Below are 10,067 nucleotides of genomic sequence, written 5' to 3' on the forward strand. Positions count from 1 at the left end.
TTCAACTACCATTGTGTTTTACTGCCATAGAAGTGTTTGAAAATGTAAGTGGTGAATTGGAAGGCAAGTGTGAAGATTCAACCATGTGAAGGAACGATTTTTAAAGTAAACTGTGTTTCACTGAGTTAGAAGTGTCTGAAAACATATGTGGGGAACAGTAAGAGAAGGTCTTTATACTCAACTCTGAAAAAACACTGTGGATAAACCATTTTTCAACTATCTTCTTTCACTGTCACAGACTAAGAGTGTGACATTATTCCCACTGTTCTGGATACTGTCTACCCCTTCCTCATAAGGTTCTTCCAGCACCTTCTTTCCATTCACTTCGATGAAGACATCCTCATCCTCCAGCCCTGCCAGTTCGGCAGGGCTGGCTGCCCTTATGTACCTCTTTGATGAACGAGACTGGCCGACTCTGAATTGCGTTTAAGTGAAACCCATAGCCATTTTCACCTTTAACCAGCAGGCAGAGTTTAAGCTTATGATCTCCTAATTCCTCTGTAGTATCTGGACTTGAAACCTCCAGAGAAGCCCGAACCAGAGCTGGAGCTGGGACTGGAGCCTCCTTGACAGGACCATTAGGAAGTTCTTGACTTTGATAGTAGAGAAATGGAGAAAAATGAGCCAGTTTATACATGTCGTCCGTCTCTTTGTCTACCACCAGCAGCGACGTCTGATCTCCGCCCTTTCTAATCATTTCCACCACATTGTTATGATCCAGGGTTTCCACAGACTCGCCGTTGACCGCGACTACCAGGTCATTGTTCTTCAAGCCAGCCTCCTCTGCTGGACTTCCGGAATCTATGTCCTTGACGAATTGACCTGTCTGTTCTGGGCCTGCCCTTAGGTAGAAACCATAGCTGTTGTTTCCCTTCTTCATCTTCACAAGCCTGGTTACTACTGTCTCCTCCTTGGTTCTCTGTTTCTACTTCAGGTGTTCTGCTGGCGGATGGCAGCAGCGCCCAGCAATCTGTACCGATGGAAAGGTGCACAAAAACACCACATTAAAAACAAATCCAGTTTTCCCTTCCCACTTTCACTTAGGAGTGGGATATCAAAGATAAAGCTTTCTTTAACCAAAAACATAAACGGCGGTTTATAGTACATTTTCCCCACACATTTGTGGCTCTCACTGTGGTTCCTTCCCCTGCGCCCCCCAGACTTGCTCCAATGTACAGATTACCTGGACGAAGCCATAGGCTCCTGCCAGGAAAGAACCTGCAATCATTCAATAAACAGATGCCGCTGGCAAAAAAAAAGGACAATGCCTTACTCTCAACACCTTGAAGTAAAACGATGGATTAAAACCATCTTTCAACTAGCATCTCATTTCACTGTTTGAAGTGTTTGAAAACCTGTGTCATGAACTCTAAGGAAAGGGACATAACCTCAACCCTGTGTCAACAACAGTGTTGAGAAACTGCCTCTCAACTAACACACCATCACCTTGTTTCACATACAGCACACCATAACCAACATTTAGCCAACACTCACCAAGGTCTACATACCAAATACATTCCACTCACCTACCTCTTACACACCACTGACACCTCACTACAACCTCCCACAGGAAGGTTGGAAATATAAACACCAAACATATCCCACACACACAAAACCTGTCACATCACACTGCAAGTACCACACACATTCAAACCTCCTGTGTACAATTTTGTGCTCTATAAAATGGATTTAGATAAACACCCTATATATAAACGACATGAATAATTTACATGTAATCCACCCAACCCACTATATCACAAAATACCCAGGACACAGTCCAAACTGCACAAACACACACACCACGACCTATTATACAGCACACGTACTCCACACACACTTTACATTTACCATGCACAGAAATACACACAGCACCCATACATCAGAGACATTATTTCTTATAAACCACGTACACACACACTTTCCATACACCTAACGGACACAACACCCCAATGCTACACATATTCTGTTATATGTCCATGGTATCCACATCTTACTTGCTGATGGGATGGCAGGAAAGACATACACAGTCAGGACTTTCCCTCTCTATTTGAAGGAATAATGGAGGACTCATGATGACCGTGCTTCGGGTGTGGTATGGAGAGAAGCCCCTTTCTCAAAGCACATTACTACTTCTAATACCTGAGACAGTCACCTTGCTAAAAGTTTGTCTTATTCACTTCATTCACAAGAGTCTCTCATTCCCTTCTTTAATGAAGAACTCTAGCTCCCCGACTGTCATTATGAAACTCTTTGCTGTATTTTCAAAGGAATATATCCCTGAGTTTCATTCTAAGTGAGTCTCTCAGAGGAACATCCTCTGCTTTCCAGTGAAGAGTGTACTGAAGTCCTTTTGAGTGTGCAATGGTGTTGTAAAGGACGACCCCTTCATTTGGTTTCATAAGTATATGGACATCGAGAGGCCTGGGTCATTGTAAGATACCCAGTGGAGAATATTTGCATGCATGCAGGGCCAGAGGTTGCAGGAGAGAGCTGGCCTCCTTTATGGGCTGGTAAGAAATCAAGAAAGAATTCTACTTTCCAGGTGGATCTAATTTCCATTTCGTACCTCGAGATTTGGTCTACCTCCTACTCATTTTTCCCCCATGGTTGTGTTTCAAAATACATTTTTTTCACATATAGAGGACACAGAACTATCACTCACTCAGCTGGAACACTGAGGTATGCCCCATACCCCCATTGTGGTCCTGTTCTTATTGCTGGAGTTCCTATACCAAAGGAAAGGGCCTCTGATTGGGTGGGTCTGTTGTGGTATAGAATGTGAAGGGAGAGATTCTGTTTAACTCATTTGCTTGAGTTGCATGCATTTTGAGAAGATAGTGTGTACATGTGCAGTGTGAACCAAGAGTGGATCCGCAGAGGAAGAGTCTCTTCCAAGTATAGGGAATGAAGTCCATGTTCCAAACTCCCAAGCCAAGAGCCAGCAGTACCCAAGAGCTATATCTAAAACACTTTTTGTCTCTGACAAATAATTGAAATACTGTAAGGGACAGACAAATCCAGAAATCTCTGGCCCCTGAAGAAAGACTACAGGCTTCTTGAGGAGAAGGGCCCTGCCTAGACCTTCAGAAGGCCCCCCTTTGCCTCAGCCCACAAGTATTCCTTATTCCTGATACAACTAGATTGATAGGACATTGTGATGATTGTTTCAATCTCAACATTCTCCTTACGTCAGCTCTAATGAAGAGTATTGGCATTCTGTGTCTCCATTGATACAATTTTGCTCTCTTTTTGGGAAAAAGAAACCCGTTCTGTTTAAAACAGTGTTTGAGAGATATAGTGTCTTCATTCAAGTTGAAATCTGTCGGTGTCCATCTTATGGTAATATAGGTTTTGCTTGGTCCCCTTTCCATTTGCTATCAGAAATGTGTGGCTAACCAAAATAGGGTTTTAAAAGACAGAATGTTGGTGGGTCGGCTAAGCAACCAGTCAGCGGTAGATCCCTCCTCCCATGCGGGACAAGAGAAAGGGATGGCAGATATATCTTTCCTAGATTTGACGGATGCTCATTTGAGATGAAGGACCATGACTCACCTCGCAGTACTTCTTATCCCATTGTGGTTTTCTAACTTGTTCTCACTTCACACACCAAGACCAAAGGGGCTATTTCTACCAACCAAGTTCCAAGGTTTGGAGTTAAGGTTCCAGGCCTGTACTGAGTCAGTGCAGAGCTCTCAGTGTTTGGTACTTGAGAGGACAGCTAACACCCCTGTCCCTGAACCCTCAGTGAATAGCAAATCTCAGTATAATGGGAATGGGTAGACACTTGAACCATGGACCCGTTTGGAAAAAAAGACAGATTTTGAATGTGCAGCAGGCTTCATGAACTGATCAGCGCACAAAATGCTTTTGAACCACGGGTGCACTACAGCCTCGTTCTATCCTCTTCTCCTTCTGCTCTCACAGATAAGAGTAATATCCTTCTCGGTTCGATAAATGGGGCGACAGAGTTTACAGAGCTCCCTTCCTCTCCGCCATCTTGGCTCCTGCCTCTACCAACCATTATATTTGCACCATTAGCTCAAATGCCAATCTTCGTGTGGTTCTCTCCTTCATGTCATTCAGATCATAGTTTAAATCAGCTTCCCTCTATTTCTTAAGGGATAATGTGGATCTCTTGCTCACAGGGCTCCAAGAAATATCCTCTGAGGTATTCCCTAAGTGAACCAACAAAGTGTCCTTCTTATGCCTGAGCAAGCCAGTGTGCTAATATATTGTCCTGGTCATACTGTTCTAAACATTACTCATGTCTTCTTAATGAAGAAATCTGGCACTCAGAGGATTAATTTTCACAACACTGCTTTATTCTCCAACATGTTTCCTCTTGGGATCTCCACCAGTTCACTCACCTAGAGTCATAGAACTGGCTTGCAAATATCAAAAGTTAGACCATGCTTTGTGACTTATGGGACAGGTTGAGTCAAAGGGGCCTTGGCATTTTGGTTTCAGGACTCCATGGACCTCCAGGGCCTTAGGCCATTCGAAGGGGGCCAGCCAAGTACTATTTGTGTAGAGGCTGGGCCAGAGATATGGGGGAGGGGCACGTGGCCTCCATGCCTAGAGAAAATGAAGTATAACATGTCCTTTCCACATCAATCACATTCCCATTGGGTGGAAACATTGAATGCACTTTGGTCCAGGCTGGAGCCATTCCCTTTCTTTTACTGTCATGATGACTTGTCTTCGTTCAGCCTTAGGAGTCATGGAGCTGGCACTCATTCAGAGGGCACCAAGGGGTGGGCGTCTGGCTCTCACTTGGTGACAGCCCTGAGGCCTGATACTAGCCATCCAGTCCCTGAGCTTGGTGATTTGCTATTTGTAGCAAGGGGTGGGGGAATGGGAGCAAGTTTGCTTCAATGTCCTGCTTGATGCAGAGGCCTTCCTTCTGAAAAGCAAACTTTTCACATCTGCAGCAGTCTCCATAAGAACCTTTATAGGAAGATGGCCCCAGTGCCCCTTTCCCTAATTGGGAATGACAGCTGGGGCTACAACAGTGTCACTGGTCACTCGATCTTTTCTTGGGAAAACAAGAAAAGCAAAATCCCAGGACTCTTAAGGTCCTTCAGAAGGAAAAAGGCAGGCCTGTTACTCACATGGCTCTCAGGTGCAGACTAGAGAGGCCTCTTTTGCATAATCCCTCAGGTGTTTTTCTTTTTCCCAAAGCCTCTTTGTCTGGAATAGGAGCTGAGCACTACGTTCTCCATATAAACCCTCTTTGTATCCCTCAAGAGCTCAGGCCTTCCTAATCACCATCACACATCTTTATTTTTAGAAAAAGGTCCTTCCACAATACATATGAAATCAGTGTTTCACAATCATATCCTCTACCTTCCATCATGGAACCTGACCCTGTCCCTGTGACTGCAGCAGAGATTTTCCCATAGGGCTCCTTCACTGGCTCATTGGGTTCCTGAAGTATGTGGCTCTCGATAGCCTCAGGAATTTGTGGTTTCCCCAGAATGAATGCTTGTGTGAGGGCTGAACCAAAGATTTGGGCAGGGAAAATGGGCAATGTAGGAAGATATCTTCTTTCCATGTGGGTCCCAATTGCCACTGGAAATGTTTAATTTTTTCTCCCTCCCTTCCTCCCCCAACACTTGGTTTATTTCCTTCTTCTAGCTCTCTTTCTGAATTATTCCCCTCTTAAGAGCCACGGGGCCATCACTCACTCAGCTGGCACCCTTGGGAAGAGAGGCATCTTCCTGGGCTCAGTAAGAGTTCTGAGGGTTGATCTAACAAAGGAAAGATGACCTTTAGTTTTTGAGTGCTTGTTGCTTGGCTTGCTGTGGTGTGAGAGGTGAGGGGGAGCTATTTTTCCTAGTTGAGCTGGATGACTGAGTTGTCTTCATTCTGGAAAGCGCACAGTTTGCACATGTGCAGTATAAACCAGGCCGTGGTCAATACAGGAAGAGCCTTTTCCAGGAACAGGGAGCTAAGTCCTTTTCCAGGCTCCTGAGTCAGTTGAACCCAACAGTGACAGACACATCAAACTTTGCTGCCCTCCATCAACTGCTACAAAAGGTTGGAGGGACAGACATAGCCTAAAACCTCGGGTTCTAAAGAATGAATGGAAGTATCTTGCTGACAGGGCTTTTAAGTGTGCACTTCCAGAGGGCTCCCTTTGCCTAATCCCATTGGTATTTGTATTTCCATATACCAGCATCTTTATAGGAGACTGTGCTGGGTGCTTCATTCTCAACCTTGTCAAATCTCAGGTGTGATGAACTATGAGAGCTTATGTCTCCATTTCTAAAATTTAACATTTTTTTGGACCAGAGTTTTTGCTTGACATTTATCCAGAGCCAGTGCTTTAGAATACTGTCCTCTTCTTTCAGCTTGGAAGTTGGACAGTGTTTTTTGGATCCCAGGGAGATTGCTCGACGGTAGTTGAAGCCTGTGGTTAGAGGTGGATCCTACCTTCTCTGTGGGAGAAGAAGAAGGGATGACAGAGATCGCTCCTTCTTTGATTTGATCCCTGCCCATTGGGATGGAGAACTTGGTTTCGAATTTCTATCCCGTTGCTGCTTTCCACACTTGTTCACAGTCACCCACTAAGACCATGGGACTTCTCTGTTCAGAACCATATTCCAAAATTGGAGATGAGTTCCTAGTATTGTCAGAGTCAAGAGGGGCTCTCAGGGTCAGATGTTCTGGAGGGCACCCTATATCAAGTAGCTCATGTTGCTTAGCTGGGCGTTACAGCAATTATAGCAATAGTACATAATTACTCTTCATTGGCAACAAGTTTATGCCTAGAATCTTGTCAGAGTCAGTGTCTCAGAGTCATATCCCTTCTTAGCAAGTGAGGAGTCTGGTACAATCTTGGTGAGAGTGGAAGATGTATCACCACAGGGGCCGTGGGAATTGGGTTTCAGGATTTTGGGGCATACCCAGACCTACAGACAAGAAGGTACCCAGAGGAGAAGGCTTGTCTGTAGGCAAGTCAGAGGTTGAGGGAAGGGAGCTGGCTCCCTGTCTCGATCGAGAATATGAGGAAAGATATCTCTTTCTTAGATGGGTGGCATTTCTTCTGGAGGTGCAGAACTTTTGCATTGCTAATATTCATCCACACGACACTGTGGGTTTCTAGCTGGGTCTCCGTTCATGTTCCAGAAGCATGGGGCTGTTACTTACACAGTGATGGCTGTAAGAATAGTGCCAGTGTCTTATTCAATTCCTGAGAAAACTGAAGGCTCTCTGGGTCTAGTGTCCCCTAGCAAACCTGGCCTTTCTGTCCTGGAGAACACGGAGTTGCTTAACTGGCTCAGGTAGGCACGAGCATGGGTAGCCATTTGGCCTCCCTCCCGTCACTAATGGAGGTACGTTCATTTGGAGGAACATCAGGTTATCATATAGGCAGGATACTCCAGGATCTGGTTAGCACATAAAGAACATTTGATTGTATACTGCTCCAAGCCCCACTTCCAAATTTTTGCCCATAAACCAGGAGCATATCCCTGCTACCACTGCATCAGTGCTTCCCCTCTAGACTAATGGTAAGTGCAGAACACACATGTAAAACCAAGTCTTTCCCTCTGATACTGAAGGAAGAATCTTAGCTGGATTCTTGCGTACAGGGCTTTCAGGTGGAAATTACAGTCGGCACCATTTGCCAAAGCCCAAAGGGATTTCTCATTTCTGAGTTGTCAGTCAGCAAGCTGAAAAAGATTGTGCTAGTCACATCTCTCCCTACAGCTCATTCTTATCCCTGGTGCAGAACTCTGGCCCTTCCTCTATCAATTTCCCCCTTTTTTTTCTTTTTTCACTCTGAGCCCTTCCTGGGCTTCTTTTCATGTAACACACTTAGAGTCATACTCTGGATCTTCATGTCCATTTCCTGTGACTGTGGCCTATATTTGGCCAAGGAGCCCCTGTCTGTTCAGTATGAGAGTCGTCCCTGTTCATCTTTGCATGAGTCTCTCAGGACTTGGATTTCTGGCCATGGTATTTTTACGTTCATTTTTGTTTTGGCACAGGGACATGTCCTCAGATCCTCTCAATCTTTCAAGTGTCTTTAAAAGACAAGTAGTCTAAAATGGGACATAGCTGCAATATGTGAATGATACTTAATACAAGATCTATTTATTTTAAACCAGTGCAACCTGAGTGATATGCGAATAGACAAGGAAGTGCTCATCTTCTACCTCTCTCTGCATCTTGCAGGCATATTGCACACTGGCCCATATCTTGACTCAGTTCATTCTCATATTTTTTTAACATCAATTATTTGTTGAGGTTTTCTACTGTGTTCTTTCACAGACTTGAGGATACAATACATTATACTTCCATGCATGTGTTTTATAACATTAGTAACAGTGGAACAAGATGCTAATTGAATGATGCCTCACAGAATCTTGAATGATGTTTTCTCCATTGTGTTCTTTCACAGAGTTGAAGATATAATACTTACATTATACTTCCATTCATGTGTTTTTTAACATTAGTAAGAGTGAAGAATGTTGCCTTCTGCAATATTGTTTCACAGAGTTGAGGATACTTCATTTCCATCTGTGGTCTCTGTTTATTTTCAAACGTTACTCACTTGATGAAATAAGAGGTTAGTTGAGAGATGCATTTCCCACAGTGTTCTTTCACAGAGTTGAGTATATAACATTCACATTACTGTTTTTATTTTGTGAACCATTCAGGTAGTTGAATGATGCATTCCACACTGTGTTCTCACAGAGCTGAGTATAAAACACTTAACCTTATACTTCTTTGCGTATGTTTTCAAATATGACAGTGAAACAAGATTCTTACTGAAATAATCTTTCTGCACAGGGTTTTTTGACGGGGTTGAGAGTAATGCACCGCTTTCCATGGTTTCCAAATATGGTTTCAAACCTTTCTAACCTAGTGAAAAACGCTGTAGGATGAAAGATGCGTTCCCCACTGTGTTCTTTTACAGAGTTGTTTATTACAATTACTTATACTCCCCTGTCTGTGTTTTTTTCACATTACATACTTAGTGTAACAAGATGCTAACTGAATGAAGCTTCTGCACCATGTTGTTTAAACAGAGTTGAGTATAATTCATTTCTCTCAATGGTCTTTCCGAATGTTTTCAAACACTCGTAATTTGTTGAAACAAGTTGTTAGTTGAATGATGCATTCCCCACAGTGTTCTTTCACAGATTTCAGGATAGAACACTTATCCACAACTTCCCTTCATGATTTTTTACACATTACTAATGGAGTTAAACAAAATAACTGAAAAGAGGAGTCCACAGTGTATTTTCTCAGAGATGAGTTTATAACAGCTACTTTATAGTTCTATGCAAGTGTTGTCAAACATTACTTAGTGAAAAAAGTAAACATTCGATGCCTTTACAAAATTGTAATTTTGCACTGTACTTTGTAATTGTATACTGTACTTCCCTCTGTGGTTCCTGCAGGTGTTTTAAAACACTTCTCAGTGAAACAAGAGGTTAGTTGAATTATGTGTTCCCCACACTGTTCTTTCACAGAATTCAGGATTAGACACATACCTAACATTTCCCCATTTGTGTTTTTACACATTACTAACTTAGTGAAACAAGATGCTGACTGAAAATATTTCCTGCACTTGTCTTGTTTCGCAGTATTGTGTATAATGCACCACCACAATGGTTTCCACACGTTTTCAAACACTTAACAATTTGGAAATTGAATGATGCATTCCTTACTGTGTTCTTTCACAGAGTTGAGTATATAACAGTACGTCCCCACATTACTGACTTAGTAGAACAAGATCCAAACTGAATGGGGCCTTCCACATAGTGTTGTTTCACAGGAGTATACTGCTCTTCCTTCTATGGTTTCCACACATATTTTCAAACACTGCTGTGAAATATTGTGGTATTGGAGGAATGAATTGTACATTGTCTTCACTCACAGAGCTGGGTATATAACACCTTTTACTCCTTTCTCTGCGTTTTTAATAAGATTATTTCAGTGAAACAAGATTCTTTTTTTTCCATAATATTTTATTGTCAAATTGTTTTCCATACAACACCCAGTGCTCTTCCCCTCAAGTGCCCTCCACCATCACCACCACCTGTCTTCCCCCC

The 10,067-nt window shown here is 43.0% G+C and overlaps 1 pseudogene; it reads right to left on the reverse strand.

Moving 5' to 3' along the window:
* Window positions 1-216: 216 nt before the first annotated feature.
* On the reverse strand, window positions 217-5,554 carry LOC115297581 (annotated as a pseudogene).
* Window positions 5,555-10,067: the final 4,513 nt, after the last annotated feature.

This window comes from Suricata suricatta, chromosome 8, assembly GCF_006229205.1.
Source record: "Suricata suricatta isolate VVHF042 chromosome 8, meerkat_22Aug2017_6uvM2_HiC, whole genome shotgun sequence".
NCBI lineage: Eukaryota > Metazoa > Chordata > Mammalia > Carnivora > Herpestidae > Suricata > Suricata suricatta.